Source organism: Coturnix japonica, chromosome 3 (assembly GCF_001577835.2).
Source record: "Coturnix japonica isolate 7356 chromosome 3, Coturnix japonica 2.1, whole genome shotgun sequence".
Lineage (NCBI taxonomy): Eukaryota > Metazoa > Chordata > Aves > Galliformes > Phasianidae > Coturnix > Coturnix japonica.
This window is the reverse complement of record NC_029518.1, coordinates 11230114-11257837: the sequence shown is the minus strand read 5'-3', so window position 1 is coordinate 11257837 and position 27724 is coordinate 11230114. Positions and strand designations below refer to the sequence as shown.

The window sequence follows — 27724 nt, the reverse complement described above, 5'->3', positions numbered from 1 at the left end:
AGAAGTATAAGGCTAGATTAGTGGAAAAGCAGATGGAAACAAGTGGTGATCCAAAGATTTTGTCATCTGGCTGTCAGTGCTCATTGGAGCTGCCAGCCTGTGCCCCAAACGCTACAACTTCTGCAAACTTTCCTGCGTTTGCAAATGCCTCCCAGGTCTTAGGTTCTCCTCTTTGTGTACTGACTGAAGGAGATGGTGAAGGAGTTAAGGAGTATAAGTGATTTGCTGCTTTACTTGGAATGCGGAGGAAAAGGAGAGCATATGGGTTATGAAGGCGTAGTTGGGGACCAAAGCAAATATGAAGTGAGCATCTAATGGGCAAACAAGGACTTCTTTAGAAAAATTGAGGTTGCATGTAGCAGTGTTCCTCCTGAGACTCTTTTCAAGGGCTTAAATTGGAAAGGCTTGTGAAATACTGTAGTTAAATCAAGTGAACCTTTCCTGAGGGATTTCCTAGCAAATTATTGCACACTTTCTCTCAGGGAATGGAGAGCTGAACTGAACTGGGGAGTGGGGACAGAAGAGGACTTTGTTGCTGTTGCATAACATGAATTAGAATGTACTGAAGGAGGTTGGGGAGGGGGTGTTGAAAGAACGCACGCACAGTCGCATATATATACACAAATTATAAAGAAACTTAACATTGAAAATAGAAAGTGTTAGGGGTTTGGGTTTTTTTAGGTTAAATTCAGTCAAGTAGCAAGAGGGGTCTGGAAAGATGTCATCACTTTATAGCCTGGATCTGAACTGGCAATGCAGAAACCTTTCTCAAGCACAAGTGAACACACTGGTTTACAAAGGCTATCTGAACTTTGGGGATCCCCTAAGCCATAGGTATCTGAACTTTTGGCTTGCCTGGATCGCAATGAGTGAAAAGAAATTTGTCTTAGATCATATATGAATAATATAATATAGTTATGTTTACAAGTAACCAAACTTATTTTATTCTCTTATGTTTTTAAATAAAACTTAAAAAAAAAAATAGAGGACAACAAAAAGGTAAGATGAGTGGGATATTTTGACCTTGTTTTTGCAAAACAAATGCATCAATATCTGTTTCTGTGAAAGTGATTGCAATTCTTCGTGAGTTTTCAAGGTGCTCATCAGAGATTTTTGATGTAACGTTGTTCTTCCTGTTCTTCATCCTAGAAACTAGCTATTCACAAATGTACATACTGCCAAAAAGCAAGGACATTAAATAAGGCATGATTGTGGAGTGAGGGATATTTCTCTCTGGTAAGATAGGGCTTATAAAACTCCAGTGAATATATCAGTCAATATATCGAAATGCATGGATTTTTTTTGTCATAACTCAAGTTTGCCATAGTTTAAGTTTCATTTCAAATGTTGCTGTGGTTTGAAACATAGCACAGATAAGTTGATCTTCACCTTGAATAGGCATGTTTAAATGGGCTGTCAAATCCACCAAGAAAACCACCCTGAATCTATGAGCTATTTTAAATCTGAATGTTCTGACACAATTTTTCCTTTTGATTATATATACGATTTGATTTCATTTTAGGAATCATAAAATCTTTTTAGACTTCTGCCCCAACTTGAGTAAATGATGTCCCCATAATTAGCATCCATACTTCTAAGGAACTCCTGGAATTGGAGATGATTCAGTCACTCAGGCTTTATGAACTTGAAAGCTTTGATGATGATTTACTCAATGTTATCTATTCTTAAAGCTTTCACACATTTTCTTGATGTCCAATGTGGTGATATCTCATCCTGTATGAGTTGCCAGTGGCAACTGCATCACCTCCTATTAATTTCATACATCTCTCTCTTTTTTTCTTTTGCCAATCATCATCAGTGCTCCATTAGTAGCTGTAGCAGATATGTTGGTAAAGTTAAAATCACTGTAATGTAATTTTTACTGCTTCGTACAAATCAAGAGATTTAGTTGTGTCTTTTAATGGCACCAGAGAAGCCATTATATTTATCAATACCTCTAACAAAAATGGCATGTTGGAATGTATCTGTAACATTAAGGCTCTCATCTGCTGCCGAAGTAGCAGCTTTACTCCCCAAATTACCTTTGACACCTATTCCTGTTTCTTCAGTTTGCCGGCTATAATCTGGTGAGACCGATTTTTAGAAAAATCTGGGGTTTTTTGTTTGTTTGTTTGATTGGTTTGGTTTGAGTTTTTTTGTTTCTTTCTTTCTTTCTTTCTTTTGGCTGGATAAATTGTATTTGCCATGTTTTCCATACATTGCTTAATAATTTGTTGGACTCGATGATCTCAGGAGCTCCCTTCCAACCCTTACAGTTCTGTGATTCTGCAATAAACTCATCATCAGTAAACAGTTTTGATTCTTTTGCTGTGAGTCCTGCTGCCACGTAACTAGCTTAGAGTTTGAGTTGTAATGTTTTGAAAAAGATTTTTCTGAGATGACAGACTTTTTTTCAGTTCCACTATTTTGTCTTTACAAAACATTCCTTGATATGCATCAAATTTGGCAGCATGTTTTTGCATATAATGTCTTTTCAAACTGTAATCTTTGAAAACTGATACAACGTCCTTACACATTAACACATTAATCATAGTGTCTTATTGTTTGTCTTGACAACAGAGTGCTCATCTGTCCATTTTTTTGTTGTTGTTGTTGAACACTTCCTTCATCCATGATTTTTCTTTTTTGGGGTTCTGTTTTCTTTTGAGATGACATTAGGTAGGTTGAAATATTATTATCAGTAATCACTGCTTTTTACTTGGCAAGAGGCACATGTGCATGTAGCATGTGATACATGTGAGTTTTGATTTGGTTTGTTTGTTTTTCAGTGGGGTGCAAAAGGAAAAGTGATGTAGAATGAAAACTGGAAGAATTTCCAAGGAAAGAAAGAGTCACAGAGCCTGCAGATGAAGACATACCTACGTGTTAATGAGAGACATCTGACCAGCAGGTAAGAATAAATAAGTCTTAATTATTTAAGTGTCATGAGTGCTAAGGATAGTGTGACTTAGGGCAGGAACAGTGCAGATGGAAGCTATGAAATGGAGATTACTATATCATTCAAATTAAGTATGGACAATGCTCTTATGAATATTTACGCATTTCATGGTTCAGTGTTGGGCAGGTAAGGGACATGTTGTGATATACTAGATGTCTGTTTTCTTTGTATCTAAAATTATGAACTTAACCACAGAATCAATTGTGGAATCACAGAATGGCCCGTGTTGGAAGGGACCTCAAAGATCATGAAGCTCCAGCCTCTGTGATAGGCAGGGCCATCAGCATCCCTGTTTACTAGACCAGGTTGCTCAAGGCCCCATCCAGCCTGGCTTTGATCACCTCAAGGGATAGGGCATCCATAACCTCTTTGGGCAGCCTGTTCCAACACTTCACCACTCTCATAGTAAAGAAATTGATATAGGAGAATAAAGTCTATGCTTCTTTGTTATCTGGTAGATAAAAACTATTGTCAATGCAGATGAGTGTTCTGAGCTCCCAGCCATCCCTCCTTCCCTCATAACTGTGGCTGGGCAGGTCCCACCTGAACAGTGTGTGGTATATAGTGCTACAGGGTGGTTTTGGAGTTGTGTTGGTGGAGCATGGAGGTGACTGACCAGGACAACAGTGCCTCCACTTACCTGGGAGTTATTGGGCTTCTGAGTTTTGGGGAATGCAGGGAAAGATGACACTGGAGACACAGTGCACTTTGAAGGCGCATCAAACAGCAGACACGTTATGCTGTGGTCTTGTTCTTGCGGTGGCTTAGAACAAGGGTGGGGGCTGTGATCTGCAAGTTCTGGCAAGGGAGGTTAGGAAAATTTGAGAGACAGCCATCTTAAGCTGTCTGCTGCAGTTTTGTTGCATTGATTTCTTTTGTGTCCGTGCATGGAGCTCCGTGATGTGGAAAGTGTTTCTGTTCCCATATGTATATGTAACCATATGCAGGGTTGTACACAAAGGTAACTGATATCGATTAGGTCTAGATTTTAGAAGCCCTCAAAATTTGGTCTGAACAAGGCTAACTACTGATAAAATCTCCCAAAATCAATATTGATAATAACAACATTGACTTATATGCTTAAGATCTGACTGTCAGCTTTTCTGAACAAGGTGTGTCTGAATAAGAACAAATGTATATATATTTGGAAAAGAAAAAATAATTTGAAATTCATTTTGTCAAAAAAAAAACAAAACAAAACAAAAAAAACCCACAACATATAGATAGGATGTATGTGTGTTTATATATGTATAAATTACATGTTAGACTTCGTTATACATCAAGGAAAGCCCAAATAAAACAACCGAGCAAATGATTTCCTTCTGCTTTCCTTCAGTACTGCCCTTCTTTTGACATTTACCTCAGTTTCTATTTAATCCTTTTATTTGAAACTGCAATTAACACCTATAATGAAAAAGGAGGAGATGGTGTGCTGCTGAGAAATTCTGGTGTTAATTAAAACTATTAACAATTCAACAAAAATAAGCAAGAAAAAGGAGGAAAACAGCAAGTTTTCACTATGGTTTTTTTTTATACTTATGGTGGACTAAAACACAGAGATTGCTTCTAATGAGGCTGCTTCAAAATTTAATTATGAAACTTGGCCAAAAGAAGTTACAGTGAAATTCCCTATTTTAGGAGAGCTAGCATCCCTTGTTTTCCCTTCAACAGCATTTGGGTTTGCCAAGGCCTTTGTATAGGACTGAATTTCATTTCTGAATGAATTACCCTAATTTACAGAAAAACAATGGGGAAAATGAGCTCTGGCAACAATGGAGAAGGGATGGAAGTGTGATTCATCTTAGCAGTGTGAGCATTTGGGCTTGAATGAAACTCAAATTCATGTAGGAATAATATAAAAGTGCCCTGGGTTTCTAATGAGAGCAGTTCATCCACTGAGCTGCAACACTGCTTGTATAGTGCATTTCACTGGCAGGGTTAGCCCACATCTGCCATCCCTCAGAAGCCTTATGAGTGCTCGGGGCTATCATTGCACTCACCGCCTCTGCCACTAATATCCACATGGATTCTACAAAGCAGGTGTTTGGTACCTAGATGTCCCCTTGGATGTTAGAATAAGGCTGTTTTGAGAATACATTCTCACCATCTGACATTGCTGTAGTGCTTCCAAATTTTTTACTTGCTTCATGTAAAACCAGTTTCAGGTCCTTTTCAGAAATATGCTTGAAAAAAACCTAATAAACTATACAGGAGAAGAGCACAGCAGTAGCAATGTTGGTGCAGCAAAAAGTGACCAACTCTGCCACAACCTTCTGGGTCTCGTTGAGCGCTGTCAGCCTCTCAAATGAAATTAGGCACAGAGCAGGAAGCTGAGAAACATACAGAAGCCAGTTCAGTATCTTGCTCCAAAGGATTTCCTTGTAGTATCGCAATGTTTCCATATCCAGTTTCATATAAAAATTATTGCTTTTGCAAGAGCATTTGATTTATTTCTTCTTTTATCTCTAGAGAAATTATTATTCAGGAAAGTTCACTGGTTTCCCTGTTGGTGTGGGTGCTGTAGTGCAACATGGGAACAAGGTATATTTCTTGACCTACAATTAGACTGGCTTTCTGTGGGAAATTCCATAAAACAAGCTTTCTTGAGCTGAACAATGCCAGACTTTGGAATAGGCTGTCACAAAACCCCTGAGAGGTTCCAGGTCTCTGATTTTAAGTAATCTCTGCAGATTCAGTCCAGTCAAGCTAGTGATGAAAACCACTCTGCTTTCCCAGCCAGGGCTCTCATAACTATGAAAAAGCCTCTCTGGGGCTGAAGATCGTTACCCAGCCTTATAACTTTAAGACTCTTGGGGATCAAGAGAAATAAGCCTGTTGCAAATCATCTGACCAAATTAATTGCAGTGGATGGAAGCAGAAAATCTATCAGAAAAATGAATTCCATGGACCTGTGATTTTATTTATTTATATATATATATATATTTTTTTTTTTTTTTCCTCTTAGCTGCCGGGTTAGTTTTTACTTTTAACACGCTGGCTTTTTCCCCATGTTTTTTAAGCTGTCCTTTATGACAAACGTTCAGCTTGTTTTCAATCTAAGTAACCAATTTCCTCCTTCTGGTGTCATGGCATTTTACACTGAGGAATTAGACGTGACTGTTGAGAATTAAAACCCTAAATACTCTTCCCTTGAGACCTATAACTTGGTTTTAATGCAGTCATTATTCAGTTGAAAAATTTCTCTTCAGTCAGAGTTCAGGTAAGGACAAGAAAAATCCTTTGAACTTGAACATTTCTCACATCAGCAAGTAAATTAGTTACCTAATCTCACCAGATCTTTGTGATGAAGAAAGGTATTACTGAAGAACTCCTAATTCCTAGCATCTTAATCCTCAAAATTTGCCAGAGAAGTAGAAAGTTGTGGGTTTTTTCCTTCTCCTTTTAACTTCTCAGAGCCTGAGTAATGCATTTCAGGTCTCCCAGAGAGCTGGCATTTGAATTTAGGATGGTTTAAGCTTAGCACTGAGGTCAGTCCTACTACTCCTTTCTTCTTTTTGAGATAACACTTTAGCTTCAAATGTCTTACCTGTTAAGGATGACTGTGAAAATAAGGTATTTTCGTGACATTTTGTAGCTGAATAATTAGAGATTGGAATGGGAAAAAAACAGGAAAATGTAGAGTTTGTATGGATATTTTTCTTTTTACTCCCGAGGACTCGTTTGTGTGTGTATAAATAATCTCCTCTCTGGCTCCAAAATTATGAAGACAAATGTTTTCACTTCACTTGTCTTCATAGGAGAATTACTGAATATCTGCTCTGGGCATCCCCTCTGGGAAGAATATTGGGGTCCATTTGTTAGGTTCAGTTTTCTTGGACTTGCTTGGGAATGAGTCATGCAAGGAGACAAAGAGCATTGGCCGAATAAAGGGTGACAGCTGGAACTGATGCATACTTACACTGTGTTGTAGTATCTGGGGTCTGGAGCACAAGTCTTAGGAGGATTGGCTGAGAGAACTGGGAATGTCTAGTATGGAAAAGGAATCTCAAGGGAGTCCTTATCCTCTATAACTGCCTGAAAGGAGGCTGCAGCAAAGTGGGGATTGGTCTCTTCTCCCCCAGTAGAAGTGACAGGACAAGAAGGACTGGCCTCCAATTTCTCCAAGGGAAGTTCAGGTTGGATATTAGGAAGAATTTGTTCCCTGGAAGATTGATAATTCGTCATCCCAGGCTGCCATAGGAGGTGGTGGGGTCAACATCCTTGGAAGTGTTCGTGAATTGTGGAGTTGTAACACTGAGGGGCATGGTTAGTGGACATGGTAGGGGTGGCTGAATTGTTGATATGAGGATCTTAGTGGTCTTTTCTGACTTTAGTGGCTCTATTATTTGTGATCTCACTGTACTAACACTGTCTTCTGGATACCGTGGTATATAGCTGGAGGTTTCATTCATGTCATTATGGAGTAGAAAGCATCAGTCAGTGACTCCATAACCTGTTTCAGTCTAAATGCATACTAAGGTCAGCTCAGCTGGAGCCACCTTGGGTCACTCCATTTAAGAAGTACAGTGTTTTGCATCTGTAATAGTGTGAGAACTCAAGACTGAGTCAGCTGCATGCTAGATTTACATTATGTATACATACATTTAACCTAGCAAAAATATACACAAATGGTGGGAAGCAGCTATCAGTTGAAAAATAAAATGGGGAAGATCTAGTGGGGGCTGATGGCACTGAAGAAAGTCTAGTTAAAGAGCTCACCCACATTTTCCCCCACCTTTATATAATACCATTTCTGAGTCCTATGTCCCAAGCATGATTTCTGCCTCATCAGAAGCAGAAGAGGCTTCAGCATGCTTTGTGTCATACTCCCAGCCAAATATAAATGAAAAAAGAATAAAAAGGTTGTGCCTGTCAAGCTGATAACTTTGTGCATTATCTGTCAGATGTTGTGTAGGAAAACCTCCTCAGATAATAGAATTTGAGTGGGCTCAGCTAAAACTACAGGGAAGTGTAGGAGCCCAAACAGACTCAGTAAACCATAATAATAGTAATTAAAGATTTTCACAGAGTAGTCTGTCCAGTATTTGTAAAATAATAGCTTTTTCTACCTAGTCCATCAGTCAAGCGAGTTCAATTTCACATTGCTGCAATTCCTGGTAAGTGAAATTCATCCTGACAGTGTATGGAAATGTATTTGTCCCAGGCTGACATCCTTCCAGGGAAGTGGCTTGCAGTGGCCAATGGACTGACAGCACTGTCAAGAGCTGTGGGAACAAAGTACTAAAATTGCCTCTGGAGTGGACTTTCCTCCTGGTAAGGCTAGGAGACACAGCCTTCATCTAGGGGCCAGGGGGCTGCCACAGCAGCATCCTCTTTCCCAAGAAGTTCCAAGTTAGAATCTTTCCCAAAAAGGAAGGAGGAAGCTGGAAGGGAAGAAAGGCCATAACCTTAGTTCTCCACATCAGCCAGCATTACTCTTGGAGAGAGGGGAATCAGAGTTAACAGTGCAGTCAGCTGAGATGTGCAATGTGTGATACGGTTCTTCCCCAGCACAGTGTCCATATTGCAGGTTATTGTGCTGAAAGAGTCTTTAGGTAGTCTGGATTTAATCCAAAAAGAAGGTGAAGGCACGCAACATGGTTGGATGAATGCAGCCACACAGTATGAGTTATACATCTACAAATTATAGCTTTTCAGTCTAAGACTTCCCAAGCTTTGGAAAGCGGTCTGTGTATACCCAACAAATCTGATATTCACTCTGCTCACATTTAAGGACTGAATCGTGTCATTCCTGATCATTTTTTATTAAAACATTATTAAAGTAAAAATTGTTCTTCATTTGGTATGAGAAACCTTTCAGAATCTGACTCTTTTCTTGAAGTGTGGAAGTCTGTTTTATTTAAAACACTATCGTGGAAACTCAGGAAGTTCTGATGGAAGTAAGAGGAAAGTCCCCTAACTGACCTCTGCCCTTGCAAAACCATTATAGACAAAATTGATATTGGCTCAAGGGCGCTGTACATTAGCGAAATGTAGCGTCAGTTCAGATTTCATCACGTCATGCCATAAGAAAAATCAATCAGTTACTCAAATCAAATTTTGTAAAAGAAAACAAACACAACAGCAGAAGGACATTCAGGCATGAGCCATTTGACAGGAAGGACATAACAGATACTGTTTGCTTTAAATCTCAGTAATAGCTTCTCTTTTACTTCTCTACAGCTACAGTTTCTTCGCTTTGTTCCTCTTAGATTTACAACTGCAGTATGTCGAAGGAGAATTCATGACAGCTTAGGACCTTGCTTAGTGGTTGTGCATTTTGTGTTTGTTTTAATTCATGAGGCAAGAAAAGGATGCTAATAAAAACTTCAGATCTCCTGCCAAATACCAGAAAAGAGCTATTAATATAGATATATATGTATAATGTGGCACACTGTTCTGAATCTGTTGTTATTGATGGTAGGACTCGTAGCAATACGTGCTGCTGTCTAACACAATTTATTCCTTGTAATTAATCTTGTTACAAGTCTACTGTGCAGGTAGAAAATTCAATTCCAAATATCTGCCTCAAGTTGTTGGGTAGTTTTGGAAGAGTGGAAGGATTAAAGGAGGGTTTAGCAAGACCAGTCCAGCTGTTCATCAATATTAAGTATATACCCACACGTCAGGCTGTGTTAAAGTCAGACACCTTGCAGCAGCCCTGGTGGGTAGCATTAGTGTTTTTGCCATTGAGTGCTGGTGCTGAGCAGTGCCGATGGTGCATGTTGTGACAGCTGGAGCATGTCCTGTGTTGTGCCACCAGACCTGACTGGCTCTGGCACATGACTCTGAGACATGTTGTGCTTGGGTGTCACCTGGCAGCCAGCTCCTAGACAGATGCAGTGAAATTCCTGACACTAAACCTTTGGTTCCTATCTACAGCCCCAAAATTGAAAACTCTTGATAAATCAGGTATTCTGGGGAGTCAGCACAGCAGTCGAAGCTGGGGAGAGAGGTTAAGGCTTGCATCTTGTTGTAGGAATGTCATGTTATTTTGCTCAGCTGTGGTCACTTTTTATTGTTCACTTGGCTGAACTTCCGAGTAGAAAAGTTGATAAGCTCGTAATGTGTCTAAAAGAAGTTTAATTGTTTTTCATTTTCCTGTTATGTAATTTCAAGGCTGGAGTGTTTTAACAAGGCCCGGAAGCTCTGAGCACTTACTCAGCCTTACTCAGTTTGAAGTCACACCTGCAAAAAACCAGATGTATTGTGTGTATTGAGAAGTACACTTGCAAATACCAGGAATAGACAAGTGTTGCCCCAGATACCAGCTTTTTTGGATCATAAACCTACATTCTGGCCCAAAACAATTTGATTAATCCCACTGGGGCTCCTTCCATCAGAGGAGCAGAAAGCTGTTAACCTGTGAGCTGTCTGAGTGTTACATCCTGCTTTTAGACTGAGATAAAGATCAACCTATGAGACATGGTCCCTCCAAAATAGAGCACACAGCAACACCACAGGGTTCCTTGTGGTACAGGGCAAGCAAGTACTGTGCTAGTGCCCAGTGGAAAACTCCAGCTGAGGTGGAGGAACAGAACAAGCAAAATAAATCCTGTGGCTGGCTGCATCTCAGCAGAATTATGTCAATGCTTTATAAGCCTGCAGAGTTGCTATTTGACCAGGGCACCAAGATCCAGACCCCACTGCTTGCCTAACCTAGCTGTTAATTAAGAAATCCATCTCCAGACAAATCCGGAAGAATTTGGAAAGTCTTGGGAGCCTCGGAGAATAGCCTTAACCATTAAGAAAGTAGAAGTGTTGAATTAAATTCCCATGCATGTTTAATAGCTGTAGGGAATGAAGCCAAGACAATCCCCTTCCTCAAAAAAAAGTAAGTGTCTTGAGTGGGTTTCCTTTCTTCCAAGAGCCAGCTTAATTTTTAAACTCCCTGCAGCAGATTGTTTTATGAAGGGAGACTTCCCCTAGTATTTGCCCAGCTTTCTCATCACAGTATTTTCTTCCTCCTCCAGCACTTCTGACTCTGCCTTTTCTCGTTTCTATGGGGGAGGCTTTCCACTTTATTTTCTGGCAGTAGTGATGATTTCTGAAAATACTTATTATCTCCATAACCTCAGACAGCCAATTTCCTAGAAAATTTCTCCCCATCCTTTTGAGAAAGCACTTATGCAATTACAGACAGCAGAGTCAGTATTTCAGCATGCTTCTGCCATTGTATATCTTCCACAGCCTTCCTCTCACTTACCACCAGCCCCCCTTAATTGTGGCCTCAGATAAATGATGTGATGCCTGAAAATGTAGCTTTTCTAAGCCCAGTTTTCCATTGTATTTGGAGGATGTTGAATTCTGGGGAATCTCCCTTGGAGAGCACTGTACTTCCTATTGTGCCAATAGTGTATGTAGAGGTCATCAGGTAGACTCATTGTTTCTGGCCCCACTGCTGTGTTGCAACATAGGAAGAACTGCAAGAATGTAACTGTCCCTTTTCTATCTGAATTCATCTGGGAAAAGCATTTCCTCACCCTTTAAGAGAGTCAGTTTCTAAATGAGCAGTTTCTCCATCTTTTGTTCATAATAATTGCTCTTGGGCATGTATGGGGATTATTGTAGAGTCATAGAGTGACTTGGGTTGAAAGGGACCTCAAAGCCCACCCAGCCCCACACCCAGCTGTGGGCAGGGCTGCTTCCCACCAGCTCAGGCTGCCTGGGACCCATCTAGCCTGGCCTGGAGCACCTCCAAGGATGGGGCACCCACAGCTCTGGGCAGCAGTGCCAGGGCCTCACTGCCCTCTGAGTAAAGAATTTCTTCCCATCATCTAACCTAAATCTCCCTTCTTTCAGCTTAAAGCCATTCCTCTTGTCTTATCACTATGAGATTATGTAAAAAGTCAGTCCCCTTCCTGCTTGCAAGCTCCCTTCAAATACTGCAGTGAGGTCTCCCTGGAACCTTCTCCAAGCTGAACAAGTTCAGGTCCTTCAGCCTGTCTTCGTAAGAGTGGTGCTTCAGTCCTCTGAGTGTCTTTGTGGACCCTTCTCTGCACCTACTCCAGCAGTTTGCATCCTTTCTGTTTCAGATGCTTCTTTCAAGCAGAAGCTCACTTTAGTTTTGTTTTGAAGATCTGATTGTGTGCAGGAAGGGGAAGACCTTGCCTTAATCGAAAAGATTTTCACTGGCAACTTCTCAATGACCGATATAAAGCATCAAGCCAGACAACTAAGGGCTTAAATGGGAAGGGTAATACAGCTGATGAATTAAAATATCTGCCCGTAAGGAGGACAAAGCACAAGGACTTACAACACGAAGCTGGTCTAATGCACAGAAAAGCAGAAATGCTATGCAGAGGGAATGCAGTGGTGCTATCATTCATGGAACACAGTTTGACGTGGCAGAAGCTGGCATTCTGTGAACAAAATGCTGTTGTTTTTTGTCATATATGTCGACTCAGTTCACCTCCTCATGCCAGCTGACAAAGACTGCTAGGGCGCTTTGGTGATGAGCCCACTATGACACAGAATCTAAACCCAACAGTTCCCATTGGGAACTAATCCTGTTGAGATTCATGGAATGAATGAAAGCTTACGTGAGCAACAAATAAGTGTTTGAGGCCTGTTGGATTTGATAGATGGCTTATGAATGTGATCTTGCTGACCTAAGTACTGCTTATCTGTAGCTTTCCTTTGTAGAAGAAAGGTAAGAGATAAGAAGCCATGTTCACTCATGATTTTGAGAAAGTGAGCTTGAAAGCAACTGTTTTAGCATGGATGGAGGTCCTTTGCTAGCTGGGAGAGGACCCTCTCCAACCCTAGAAGAGAAGGCAGGAAGAGCCAGTCTGGCCCCATATTGAAGTCTTTTTGTGCTGCGGCTTTGTAGTCAAAAACAAAGACCGATTCAGCCAAAATAGTGAGATATGAGATTTCTGAAAGCAGTAAAACTGCTTGTCATGAAGGGAGCTAATCTGCTGTCAGTGTCTCTGAAGTGCTTGTATCTGAATGGTCTGAGAAAGATTTTGTGTTCGTTGCTTTACCTCTGAGTCAGGCTGTTGGAAATCAGCCCCCTACCTGACAGATTATGGCTTTCATGGTCTTCCAAGCAGGCTGCATTCCTCTGCTCAGTGATGGTCTGCCTCTTTGTCAGGCCATGGCCTTTATTGAATTTGGATGCATTTTGGGGTGGTCCAAATCGATTGTCATTACTTCTGATTAAATAAGCATGGTCTTGCTTTAAAAGGATTTTAGCTTTAACTAAACAAAACAATAACAACAAAACCAGACAGCATAGTGGTGTGCTGTTTAATCTATCAGTGTATGCTAGGAGTCCTTCCTTATTTCCCTAGCTGTCTGTTTAAAATCGCAAGGACTTTCCTGCTCAGCACCATCCATACAGCAGTCCTTTTTAACATGGCTGCAGCAGTGAAATGAGGATGTCCAGCTGCACAGAGTAGGTACTGCAAGGGACCGAAGGCCAAGCTAGCTAGGTAAAATGCAGCACAAGCTGTACAGGTGATGTAAAGGGGAAAATAACACTCAAAGAGAGACCGTACATAAAAGTTGCTGATGCATACCTAATGCCTTGTTTGAGCAGAGCATGGGACTGGCAGACTTTGCTCTGCTCTCCTCAGGTATCTTCCGGCAAGCGCTGAAGCAGAAATGCATTAGGCCAGAAACAGAAGGACACATACAGAGTCAAAACCACTGGGTGTCCAAAAAATAGCTCACTTAGTAAGGCCTGCTGATTGAATACAAATTCAGATGCTGCTAAAAGTAAAATTACTGAAGAGGTGAACCAAGTACACCAATATTTTTTATTGCCAGGCACAGCAGATGAAAATATAGCTGATAGGCTCCTTTTCCATCATTAACATGTCATGCTCTTCATTTCCTTTGTGGATAAGGTATTCATATTTCATCCTGACAACTCTCCTGAGTATTGATCAGCTGCTCTTAACTTCAGTCCTTAATGCAATCAGGTTTGCATCGTGAACCTGTATGGCTGCAAGTAGCAGACATGGAGGAGCTCTTAGCTGTCCTAGCATTTGAAAGTGTAGTATTAACCTATCTGAGAGGAGAAAATCAACAGGAAGTAGTAAAAGGTGTCCCTACACAGAAATGCCCAAACAAGAAGAATTCTGCAGTGGCCATCATCGAACGTGTACACCCTTACCCAGGCTGCTACTTAAAACAGTTCACCCATCCCTTTGGTGATGGCTGTACTCACATGGCCCCTCGGTTAATTGGCTCACTGTGACTTCTCATTAACCATCAATACCTAATTACTTCTAGGAAAGGGGCTTGTGTCCCACTCTCCCCATCAGGGCAAATCTTTTCTGGCTCCACTTTCTTTCTTGGGCCATTGCTACTGGTACACAAGCATGTGCTAGTTCCTGCCATGTAAGAGAATGCAATATATGATAAAATGTACAACAGCCTCTTAGTTAGAAACCAAGCTGCTGTGTCACCTGAAATTACAGGGAGAGAAAAACCTGTCAAAAAAAAAAAGATGTCACAGTGTCAAAATAGAATCAATAAGTTTACTGACTATGCTGAAATGTCACTTTGAAGATGTAGTAGAGGAAATGAAGTTTTTTGTTGTTGTTATTGTCACAATGTGTTATTTTAGCTAAGAAAAAATATTTTGGATTTTTTGGGGGGCAGGGAATTTTTGTTTGTTAGCAAATTTGTTGCATTTAGACACTGCTGTGCCAGCATCCCATTGGTATGTGTTGAAATATTGGAGATGATCCTACCTCAGGGCATGTCTATAAAGATAACAACAACTGCGCTAACAAAGCAGCATTACTGTTCATACCTGTGTTTAGTACTTATTGCAGTGAAGGTCACGGCAATGGTGTCCCATTTTAAGTGATTATTTTGTTGCTGTCTGGGTTAAGCTAAAATAGGACACTGGGCATTTGAAAAAAATACAGTCTCCCTATGGAGATATATATCACAGTAATAAGATGAGAACTCCAACTAACTGAGTTATTTTGCTTCGAGAGCGTGCATAGATAATTCTTATTCCTACAAAAAAAATTCCTATGCATTAGAAATAAACAAAATTCAAGGCCTGATCCTTCTTTCCTAGAATCTATGAAATAACCATTTTGTAATTGGTTTAACATAAGCAAGATTTATAACTTTAAGAAAGATCCTCCACTGTTTTTAGAGATGAAGTTATACAGAAGATCTTAAGACCCTGACTTGGCCATGTAGGTATTACCTGTGTGGATAACCTTCTGCTGCAGCATTGGTTTGGTATTTCTGTGATTTGCCTGTGCCCTGTATAGAACTGTTCAAAAGAGAGTTCTACATTTGCAGGTATAGCAGACACTGAGAAACAGGCAGGTGCTTGGAGCTGAACCTGCAGTGGCAAAGGAAGCCTGCAGCTTGTATGTTGTGTCATGAATTACCTGGGTGATCAAAACATCGTGGCATGATCAGGTAAAGAAGTCTGCAGAAAGATAAGAAATAGCAGCTCTCAGCACACATGGGGAATTAAAGCTCTGTTAAAGACCCTGAGGGTTCTCATCTTCTCAGTGGAGTCTCAGTACTGCACTGAGACTCTTTTCAGGTAACCAGTGTAGGAAGGAACTGATACAGAAAGGAGAATTTCGGTAAAGGGAAGAGCCAGATGGAAGAAACTGACAGAGAATGGCATAAATAAGGTCAGGGTAAGGGAACAGGCAAGTCAGTAGTTCTTTTTCCTGCCTGCTCCTGAGTTTCCTCCTTGTTACAGGTGTGTTAACTTGATGGTTGTGGGCAGACCTTGGCAGTTGTGTCTCAGGGAAGTGGGTGCAGTGTCTTAGTTCCTTGGCAGGGCACGAAGCTGATGGTGTTTGCAGACTGCCTATGCTCTGAGCTTGTTTTGCTGCCAGCAAAGCATTGGGATTGCTTGTATCACCCCAGTAAAGCTGTGGGTTTTTTTCTCTCTTGGCATCAATAGAGATTAACTTCTTGATGTATCTGTTTGGCCTGGATGTTATTGAAAGTGGTGCATCTGACCATAGCTGAAAACCAGCAGCTGGACCTTTGCTTTCTTTATCTCACGTTTTTGTTGGTCTAGTATTATGAAAAGCCATAACAGGAAGCAAGTATGTCATGGGACCTGAACCACCAATTCATGTGGATATCAACTTAATGACCAGTTTTCTGTAATTACTCTCTGGTTTGCACAGCATGGTTTATTGAGGTTATTTATCTCTGCTGCTGATTCACAGAAGGAAATAATCTCCTGCTCCCCTCTTAACAGCCATGATGGCCATTGGGAGCAACCAGCAGTAACCCTGCTTCCTCACCAGGAAGGTCAGTAGCTGCGGCTCCCAGTTCACAGGGAACACGCAGGAACACATTACTATCATATTTTACCTTGAGCTGCTGCATGGAAACTGTGCCAGGTGGGCAGGGAGAGTTTTGTATATTGCTAAACTGCTGCAGTGATGCTTTCACCATGGATTTAAGTTGCTTTGGCGGTTGAACGGGGGAGAAAGCATGACGGTGATCAGAATGACCTGATGGGAAACAACCTCCTTCACTCTACTTTGTTAGCATTCAGATAAGGTTCTTAGGTTTTTGCTTATTACCTATTGATCTTTGATATTTACCCAGTCTTTTTTTTTTCTCCCCCCGTCTTTGATTGATTTGGTCCGGCTAGACAGGAATTAAATACGTGATTAGTCTTAGGTTAGCCAAAACTGAATCGTTGGGTTAATGAATGACTCACTGACAATACCAATCTCTCAGTGTGCTGATAGACTCCAGGAACTGCAGCAATACAAACCAATATTCCTAACAGGTGTCTGGTGCTGGCAGATGTTCAGGGAGAAGAAGTAGATAAGTGGGACTAGGGAATTTCAGAAAAAGTTAACCTTTTCCCTTTCTGGGCCATGTAGGCCTTGCCTGAGGCGTCATCACCAGCAAAATGAGGCCATTGTAAAAATTATTGGCTCAGTGCAGCATTTATTTAGTGACAGTCACAAAAGGTAATTGTGTGAGCGTGTGCAGCCTGGAGTGTTTAATTGCCTCCGTGCCAGGGCTCCAGTACGTATGTGGGAAGCGTTTCCCGCATGTATTAAGCAGCGTCCTTCCCCATATATAAAACACTGAGTGCTCTCAAGCCTGCAGCATCACAGCCGCAAAGCAATGGCACGTTCTCAAGGAAGAGCAATAGAGTGGTGCTATGCTGCTGGCTTCAGCCCTACACGAAACCCCTCCTGGGAGCATCTCCTGGCTCTGCACTGCAGCAGCAAAACAGGCGCCCTGAAGGTGTGCATCAGTCAGGAGCAGGAAGAAAAATGGGGAGGAGGAAGCAAAGAGGACAAAAGATCTCGGTTATTTCAATCCCAAGTAATTTGAAAAGGGAAAAAGAATCACAGCTCTTTCTATTCACTCCTTCCTGCCTGTTTTCCCTTGAGGGAGTTATCTTTTCTTTCCCAGTTTTCCTCCTTTACAAGCACGCTTTTTTTCTTCTTGGCACCGAGGGAAAAGAAAGTACATAGGAGGAAATGAAGGAGAAAAGGATAAGCGCAGCCTTAAAAAGCATTTAATTTCTCTATGGCTGCTTAAAATCAGGAGAGATTTTGAATAGTTTGGTGAGGTTTTTTTGGTTGCTTGCTTTTTTGTTTTTGATGTAGAAGTCATTTAAAATAATATCTGCAGCAAAGACTATCAAGCAATTTCTTCACTGTCTGTCAGTGAGTGAGATGGTTTGAAAAAGTGTTTCTGAGTCACACCATTTTGATTTAGTGTGGCTTCTTTGTTGCATATTACAGTACTGAATGCTACTTTTATGAATACCTTACCAATTCTGTGCTTGCAAGTGTGTTACCTAATCACACTATTTGGTCTTGAAGGGGCAGCAGTGGGGCTGCTTAATCCCTCAGTGGAGCAGCACCTGTTATGTGGGGCAAGTCAGACCAGCACCTTGTAACCTTGTTTTGGGTTGCCAGGGCTGAGCAGGCTTTGATAGCTGGGAGAGACCATATGGAGCTATTCCCAAATGAAAAGGGCAACTTAGCCAGTAGTCGAGTCAAACTGGGTTCAAGGTAGAAATGGGGAAGTACAGCACACTGATAATCAGGAAGGATCTGGTTTAGGGGCTGAAATGAAATGCTCTGTGCTGCTATAAAACACCGAGCCTTGGTTTTGCTGTGATGTGCAGGATTCATTTCTGGGCCCCACAGTCTGTGAGATAATGGACTCTGTAACTGCTCCTCATCTCTGTGACTAACGGCTCCTTTTTGGCACCCGTCCTGGAACTCAAAGCAGTGTAATTTTTAATTCTTGATATCACAACTAATTATACTATTACAACCGGCTGTAATGTTACAACTAACATTATTCATCTTAGCCTTGGTCATCATTTCCCTTTTATAAATCCTACTGCTTCTGCACAGATTAAATTCTGAGGCTGTTGAGGCTCTGATTACAGTTTAGTCATATTAAATTATCCCTTGGTGGTAGGGCTGTCCTGTCAACCACACTGATACCTACAATTAATGGAGAAGATAACTGGTAGTTTAGTGTGAAGCTGTGCCTGGGTGGAATGGGATACTTTGTGGAGCCAGGGGCAATATAGCTTTCCTTGGGCTTGGCCTGGGGCAGGAGTTGGTTCATCTCCCACATTGCTCCCATCAGGGTTGGGTGGCTGCATGCTGAAGCACTGAAAGGTATTTAAGGCTGCGTGGGTGACACAGAAAGGAAAATGTTGAGAGGAGTGAACCAAGTTACCATGAGGTATTTTTAGCAATGCATCCTCATTCTTACATGTCTGAAGAGCCTCAAGGAGGGAAAATCACCAGCTTTGAGCACTTCAGCCCTGGTGTACAGTACTGCTGCCCACCCTTGTGGGTGCCTCTCAGAGCACTTTCACGAGGGTGTTTGGGTGTCTCTGAGGGCTGTGTGCCACAGAGCCTCCTGTTACTAGCAGAAAGGCTTTGGGCTAATTACCAAATATATGCCACTGTGGTACTGAGCAGCCCCACAGGAGCAGCTCCATGGATAGTTGCCTTTTTGTCAGAGGGCCCCCCTAGGTGGGAGATGCTGTGGAGGGGCTGCTTGCTTTGCTCATAGTGTGAGATATTTTTGCCTTATTTATTTCTCACTCCTCTCACTGGAGAAGAGAATGAGTTACAATTTTCTTATTCCATAATTATCGATACAGTGGCTGGTAAATGCTTCCTTGTCTTCTCACCGGTCTCAAAGGTTACCTTGTTAACAAGGAGGTCTTCAGATATTCGCCACCCGTGTTCCCTTTGCGAGGGAGTGGGATGATTTTAATTGTTGTTTGATACTATTCACATGGGCAGGCTGCAAGATAACAAGGAAAATGATTGTCTGCTTCACTGATCAGAGGTAGTTATAATCACTTGCTTGGTGCTACGCATTCAGTTCCTGACAAACCAAGAGGCATTTGCCATTTTGGCTGAAGCTATTTTTAAACCTTGACGCATACCAGTCAGGTATGGCTTTGTTGCATTTAATTGCAAATGATTTTTGTTATTCTTTTTTACTATTTTACGTCTCTAGAGGCATATATTTCGAAGTGCCAGCAGGAGGCGTTACAATTTGAAAGCATTTGAGAATGCCAGTTAAAGCTTATTTATGTGATGATTGATCTGCCTTAGAACTCAGAGCCCACCAGAACACATTGTAGCCTTAAAAGAAGGGAATTTGCTGCCCTGCCTGCATCTGATTAAGAGGAAGACTTGCATGATGGTGGCTTCTGTTCTCTGGAATTAAATACCTCAGCTCCATGGGTTTTTTTTGTCTACAAAAAGCAGTGTGTCAAACCTCTCATGGGGATAGATGGATTTGCATGTTGATTTTTCTCTATACTAATTCACATTCTTGCACGTCTTCCATTTCCATGGGGGGAAAAAAAATATCTATCCCCAAAAGAAGAAACATTTTGTGTTATTGATATCCAGATGGAATAGAATGGTATTAACTTTGGTTTCTCGTGATTTATTTGGTAGTTCCACTACATCATACTTGTTGAGTTGACTTCTGGTGTTGTTTCTTCTGTTTGTTCAGGTTTATGATTATTTTTTTTCTTATTTTTATTGCTTTGTATCCCTGGGGTGGGTTTTTTTGAGCTCTGGTGGAAAAACTTGTCTGAAAAAGACAGGACATAGGGACTCTATATAGGCTTTGGTTTTTGTGTGACCTTGCACTTGAGGGATCAGTTTACCAACTGATGCATTGTGATCTTCCTTCTGCTTTTGTTTCTATGGAGAGGGCCTACGGAGTGAGCTCATCAGCTTCTTCTCTCCTTCTCTTGTTCTTATTAGTTGATACTGTTCTCAGAAAGCTCGCTGATCTGGGGTTTGATTGGATCCTTTTGCCTTTTCCTGTGTGGCATGTTGCTCCTTCAGCTCCTGGCAGCTGGGAGAAACCACTGGCCACGCTGTATGAAACAGAGTGAGATTTTGTCCTGAGGGATTTGGCCCAGTGTATGTGAAGCTCACACATTCTATAAATAAGCAGTCTGCATGTGTTAAGACACCGAAGCAGGAGGATGGCATCAGAAAATATTTACTGCTTGCCTGAAGATCAGTCAGTTTAGATGAAGGCTTTGTGGTCAGAATTTTCCAAAGAGCTCCCTCACATGATTGAGGTCAGTTCTCATTTAGCCTCTAAAATTAGCAACAGGGCTTCTAGGCAAACTGGCTGTTTTAGGTGCTAAACAGCTTTGACAGTCTGGCTATAAAAGTCCCCCAAAGGAGAAAACTAATTGTTTATGGAGTTTGTCTAACAGGAGCGAACCTCCTGGAAACATCTCCCTCATACTGCCTGCTAAGCTTTTGAAAATCTACTGCCTTGTGCTCAGGTAGTGCAAACTTGGAGCTGTTTGCAGGCACATACAGTTACAAACAGTTCTACAACACATGTATAGCTGGAGAAATTCTCAGCTGACTAATTATTGAGCTGCTGAGCTCTGAAGTGATGCAAAATTGAATGCAAGTAGTCAGCATTGCATCCCAGCTTCCAACAAGAAAATGGGAGTATAACATTGTATCCCCAGAAACTGTAAGGTCTTTAAAATAAACAAACCAAAAAGCCCCCCACACACAAATAAAACCCTCAACAACCCACCTTTCCTCTTTTCACTCCTGGTTTTCTCATTGCTATTCTTTGCTTTTTGTTTTTATTTCTAAAAGATTGAAATGCTCCCTATGATGAGCAGAGCGAGGGAGGACAATGAGGATCCTATGAAGATAGAGCTGCGACTACAAAGGAAAATTGGGATACAGGAAGAACCTAATGATAGTGTTTCACTTATTATTCTGAAAATTTACTATGAAAAGGAAGAGGAAACAGCTAGGTTTAATATAAAAGTCTTGCTTGCATTTTGACTTCTTGAAGTCAAAGAAAACTAGTGTTTATAGCAAAGTAAAAAAAATCAAGTGCTCTTTTTGAGTTTTCCATATAAATCATAAATTTCACCTCAATCCACAGCATGAAATATCGGTATAATATTCTCCATATATCCTGCGGAGTGTTGTTTCTTTAGAAAAGACCTGAGCCCTCTTTCTTGCTGTGTCAGGTACCTTAAGTTTAATGGAAAAATCACAAGATTTGGTAATACAGGTGGCAGCAAATGAAATCAAAGACCTTTGCTGACCTGCTTAGCTGTGAAAGATGCCCTGTCTCACGCTGACTGGTTTGCTGTAACTCACACACAAGTGTGTAGGACAACCCAGTTTGTTAAATAAATAAATAAGTGAAACACTGAGTTCAATCTATGCACTAACTTAATACATATTTGCAAACAAGTGTTTTTTGAAAAACTATTTCAATAACAGTCAAATTTTCCAAGCCAGGATATGGATGGTAGGTGTCTATTAGAGCTTTCTGGGGCTATAATATGGAAAGATGTCATTTTTATTTTATGTATGAGCATTCAGTAGGAAAAGATTTGCATGTAAGGATGATCCTTGTATGTGAATGGGATAAACAGAGTTCTGTAGACAGAGTCTGGCTGATCCATCGTATTTATGTGTTTCAGGTTTTTACAGCAAAAGCTTTCTTATAGCTGCCTCAAAGTCACACCCATGTGAAGCTGCTACAAGGCTGAGAGCTGGTGCTCTGCAGGCTTATTCTAGATTTTGATGGGAACATGATCAAAACAACCAAAGCTGTCCGTAACTGTCAGATATTGTGGATGGGATGTAAATAATGAGTAGTCAAAGCAGGACTTTTGGCAGCAAAGGTCCATTCACAGTCATTGACTGTATCTGCAAGAGAATCTGCAAGTTCATTAATCACTTATGGAAAGGAGTTTTCTATATTTCATGAGCTAGGAGATACATTTATAATTAAGACAAATGAAGAAAGAGTGGTTCTGCAGCTTGCTTTATGGCAGTAATGGAAAGCCAGAGCTTTATTTCAAGAGCAGACCTGCTATCCGTTGGGAGCTGAAGCACGCACTGAACGATAAGGCCGTGGCCTTTGATCGTTCATCAAAATTAAACCTTGCTGAACATCCTTGCTGGGTGAGATTCCGCCCTCGGATGTGCAGGTGGTTCTTATTAAAGAGCCACTCTCTTATCTGAGAGCTAAATGCAGCTAAAAAATCTGATCGGGGTATAAAAGTGAATTTTCACTCCTGGTCCTATGGAGCAAGTGCTATTGTATCAGTGAATGAAGTCCTGCACAGCTCTGATCAAAATGATCTTCATGGAAACTATCACACTGAGTTTAGCCATCTCTGGGTATTTTTTGTTATTATATCTTTGTCAGTGATCACTCAGAGCAAAGTTTTCAGACTTTCCAGGAAATTAACTGAAGATCAGTTACTGTGCTGTCTTCCCCATGTACGGCTCTGCAACTAACAGTAGACCCAGATGTACAGTGATAAACAATCTCTGACATCCTCTAGCCCATCAAATAGAAATTTGCTTTCTCGGGAGTAGGCAAAACGAAATTGGTGCATTTCAAACCAATTTATTAAAAAGTTGCATTCAATCCTTCATGAAACATGAAGAATCATCAGTTCTCAGCAAGGGATGAGATTTTATTTTTTAATTCTAATGTGTCTGAGAAATGCAGTAAGAGGACAGGCATGGAGTAAGTTTACCTTCTGAATGTCAGAAGCAAAGGCCAAACTGATTAGTGGCTGCATAATCTGGCAGTTCAGAAACAAGGAGCTGAGGATCATAGCTAAATTGTTTGTAAGGCAATTCGGCTTGACCTTAAAATGAGGACTGAAGTCCCGCAGAGCAGGGAGGAGTCTATTAATCTCTCCGGCATTGGAAGCATCTGGGATTTCTCTTCTTGTGTCATCGCAAACACATTTGTCATTTGTGAAGTCTAAAGGAAGACGAGATTCTGTTTATTTCTTAATAAGACTAAAAAGAACAATGGAAAACTGGGATTTTGATTTCAATTTCCCCCTTTCTTGTGTTGAGGGGATCAGGTGCTGGTATCTTCATCTGCTCAATCTCTAAAAAAAAAAATGTTTCCAATTGTTCCTGGGCCTCCCATCACCAACAGCTGAGGAGCTCGTCTGTCAGGTGCGTGTTTTGTTGGGCATCTAGTGGAGAAATAACAAAAGCAAATGCCTTCTCCCAGCTCCACACTGCTAAAGAGCCCTGATTGGATTGCTCTAAGGTTACCCATCCCTACAGCAAGTCTTAGTGTTTGGACAGGGGTTGATTCCATCTCCTCATCTCCTGACTACAGCATAGGTTTGGGCTGGTTTTCTTCATGTATTTACATATAATGTTGATGATTACCAGGTGTGAAGGATTAATCTTAAATTCCACTTGGTGAATTACTGTTGCATAAATGAAGACGATGAAAGAGCATCCTGTGGCTGTTTGCACACATGTTCATTGTACGTTTATTTGCTCAGGGGCTGAGGTTCTGTTAAGACCATGCAAAAGTTTCTAGTGATGTCAGTGAACATTGCTCTCAGCTGAAGCTGAAATTGCTTTTGTCTTTTCTTCTTTCCTTAGAAAAGAAAGTGTCTTTTTTTTTTTTTTTTTAAGAGAAGGATTTATGTGTTCTTTCACTGCCTACAGTTACCTTGTTGTAGACTCTGCTTTGTCTGTCCTGCTTTCCTATCTGTACTTAATTTGTTCATGCTTCCAATAAATCCTTCCAGGACCTGCTTTTTAGGGCCTAATTTTCAGCCTGCCCTCTCATTCTTTTCACCCATCAAATCCAGCCACTATTTATTAGCATTGATGGTTTTTGGTTGGTTGGTTGTTCTTCCCCTGATCAGTTATTCAGGCTTTCCAGGATTTTTTTTCCACTCTTCCTCCTTTCTCCTCAGCTCTCTCTGTGCAGAACAGTGCCCGAGGCCAAAGCACAGGTGTGCCGTACCAGTTGTGCCTTTCATGTTTGCTGAGTGACACTGCAGTATGTGAATGAAAGCTGTACAGACCTCTGGATGGTGCAAGCTAAGAGAGAATGGCTTCAAGCTTCTGGGTTGCCCTGAAAAAGTACCAGAGAAATTCTGGGGCTCTCTTGCAAGGAGCAGCAGGCTGAGGAACAGGCTCAAAGTCAACGCTTATGTTGAATGTAATGGGTTTTTGTTCCAAAACAGATTTTTTTCATTTTGAGTCATGTCATTCTGAATTCTTTTTTAATGGTAGTGTTATTACCTACTCTGGAAAGATTTTAGCTTTTTAGACACCCAGTGTTTCAAGGAGTTCTCTTATTTCAGCAGGAAAATAATTCTGTGTTCAACTCATAGCAGTATCTTTTGCTACCTGTTTTTAATAGGAAAAGAGAAGATGAGTTTGATGTACTGCAGTTCGTAACTGTAATATACAGCACATTCTTCCATCCCTTCTTGGGGTAAATCTGCCATCCCACATTACATAGAGCACTCCTGTGGGAGCAGGAGATGCAGAAAGTGCTGCCATCCATCTTTGCCTGCACTTAGCCAGCCCCATTGATTTGTAATGGTGAAAAGGCTTTCCAAAGCGGTTCAACTCCAAAAACCTGAGTTATCACCATCACTGCTATATCATGGTCTGATGGGAAATGATTTGCTGGTCAATAATTTGTTTTGTAAACGTGGGCGTTTGGTTCAGTTTCACTGCAGGCTGTCCCTTGTGGTGAATTCAGAAGGTTCATCATCACACAAAGGAAGAATGAAATAGCAAGCAATTTGCTTATCACCAGATCAGAGAGGAAAGGAAAGGGAAGTGCTCCTGGATATTGTGAGCCAGGACCCCGTTTTGTCTCTGTGCTGACATCCAGGCAGGGACCAGACAGCCAAAACCTGAGGCTCATGTTTCTGTACGGGGAGGTTTAGTTTCAGACACTCGTGTGTCCTGAGCACTGGAGTTGGTAGAGACCCAAGAAGGGAAACATTTGACTGGCTTTTTCCCCTGGTATACTGCTAGCTAGGGAAGGGGCTGGCCTGGTGCCAGCCGATGGCAGGCAGGGGCTCTGCACACGCTTATGGGTCTGAGCAAATCTACTTGTGCTAATGGCCTTATTGAGCTCAAGCCTGGATACATTACCAATCTACACAAAGAGAAATTAGCACCCAGATTAGATTAGTCGCTGAAGGCTGTGAACGTACAGCTGTTCGCCAAATTGCACGCTGACTTTTATTTTATTTTATTTTTTGCCTAGACTTCTACGAATAGCAGTTTAAAGGCAGTCATTAGAGCCATCAGCCTTTGAATGTGAAATTTCAAGGGACACTTCAGGATAAATCTGCTCTTCTGCTGTAAGAAATTATTCCTGATTTGCTCTGGGCTGTGGAAAGCAATTACATGAATTTTGCACAATAACCTGTTCCTTCCAAACACGGGTAGAACTTCTGCCTATAAACAGACGTACTTTTACTTCCAATTAACCTCGTGGGTGTGTAAACATAAGAAAAAGTGTTTTTTTCAATTTGAATTTAATAACCAGAAATATAGTTGGAAGAAAGAATCATAATTTACAGTCAGAACATGAGACTCTGTCCGGTTTGGTTCCTTTATTTTGCAAGGCAGCTGGACTTGTGAAAACAGGCGTGCCCTTTCTCACTGAATCATAAATATTGCAGGCTTTATTCCTTATCAGTTCCTAGGTTCCAAGGTTTAGGAAAGAGCGTGATAATCATTTTTTGGAGCTCCATTTGCTGTACCTTATTCCGCTCAAGTTTTGTGGCTTTTTTTTCCCCCAAACTTCAGCAGTAGTTTTCTATCCCAGGTACTTTGGAGCTTCCCTGCAATCCCTGGCTGCTGCTGAATTCATGCCCTCGTGATATTAATATTAAAGAGATGCAACTGTAGCTCTGCTTAGACACTGATCTGCCTCGTGTAGGCCTAATTTTAAGGGCTGCTATCAATGAATGTGTTACCTATTTTGAGCTATAGTGAAAATGCTATAATATTATTATTGTTATTAAAATAAGCCATCAAAAACGCTCAAAGCAATGGTTATCTGCTCTCCCTGCCAGCCTGCATGACTGTATTAATATCAGTATTTCTAAGAGAAAGCGTTTATCTGTATGACTCCCATGCCACTGAATTTGTTTGAAAATCCAGAGAGCATTTGCTTTGATAAAATTTGGCCGCGGAGGGGGAAGGGGCTTCTTATTTACCTTCAGATTCCCATCCCTTAGAATTTTCTCAGTGGGTGTTCTCAGGTTGACTCTGCAATTAGAAGCTGTAATTGGGTTTCCATGAAAGCTGAGATTCCTGCATTCCCCAGGAGTTGAATTTTTCATTAAAACCACCACCCAACACCAGGATACTGGATCTCACAATGGTTTTTAAAGCAGGACAAGATAAATACTGCAGGCTGCCAGGTGACATAGACTGCTGCAAGTGCCTCTGCTTTTGCTGAGCTCTGGGTTTTTGTGGAGGGAGTGTAAAGCAGCCCCAACCAAACATATACAGGTCTTCAGCCAGGCTGAGGCTGGCACGGATGCAGTCTCAGCATTCCTGTTTGTGTGTTGTGTGTTAAAGAGCCATGTAATTGCTGTGTGATGACTTCTGTTAGTCTGTGTGTGGCAGGGCCTGACTAGGACCTGAGAGAATGGACCATGAAATCTTTGGTTGCATCTTCTGGGACTCTTGCAAAGGTTAAGCCTACTGCAAAGCTTTAACTTTCCAAGCAGCTGATGCCCTGGGAAGCCAAAAATACTAATGCATCCTATGTGTCCGTCTTTTCAGCTCAGTTAAGTAGAAGAACTACTCATAAATTTTTACCTCAGTTTCTTGTTTTAGTTCAGTGATCTTAGCACAGCATAGAAGTTGTTAATTGCATGCTGAAACATGATTTGCTATCCAACCAGCGTGAAAGAGTTTAGGATTTGATGGGGAGAAAGCTTTACCTTTGCTTATTGCTCTTGCATTTTGCTTTGGGAAGAGTATCAATGATGAAAAAGACCATCCCAACAGAAAAGCACTGGCACATCATTAACACAGTAATGTTAATGGGAACGTCATAACTGCATGAATCCAATCCAGAAGGCCAGATGCATTCTGACTTTTTGCCTTACTGAGGGGCTCAAGCCCAAGTCTCTAGGTCTGTCCTAACAGCTGGAAGAACCACCACCAGAGCAGCAGAGAAGCCAGGTTTTTGTTTTTCTTTTTCTTCTAACTGCCGTGCTACTTTTCCAGCCTAAAAACAAAACCTATTTCTTTGCTTCACAATTCATGAGCCTGCAGAGACAGCATGCAGGAAGACAGTCAGCATCTGGGAGCGCTTTCATCTTAATGGTGCTCTGTGTGTGCGCAAGCATCCTGGGGGGGCCCTCTTGGGGAAAGAGGGAAAGAGCTGCAGAGCCCACAGCAGTGTGGTGCACAGATAAGGAGATGAAACAATAGCTGTGACACCAGGAGCCTTCAC

The 27724-nt window shown here is 41.3% G+C and overlaps 1 long non-coding RNA gene across 1 annotated transcript in view; it reads left to right on the top strand.

Moving 5' to 3' along the window:
• The window catches only part of LOC107310977, a 41824-nt gene that overhangs the window by 7326 nt on the left and 6774 nt on the right, over positions 1-27724 (top strand). The window contains exon 3 of the long non-coding RNA XR_001553811.2: positions 2790-2911. This is a non-coding gene — a long non-coding RNA (uncharacterized LOC107310977). The remainder of the gene's footprint in view (positions 1-2789; positions 2912-27724) is intronic.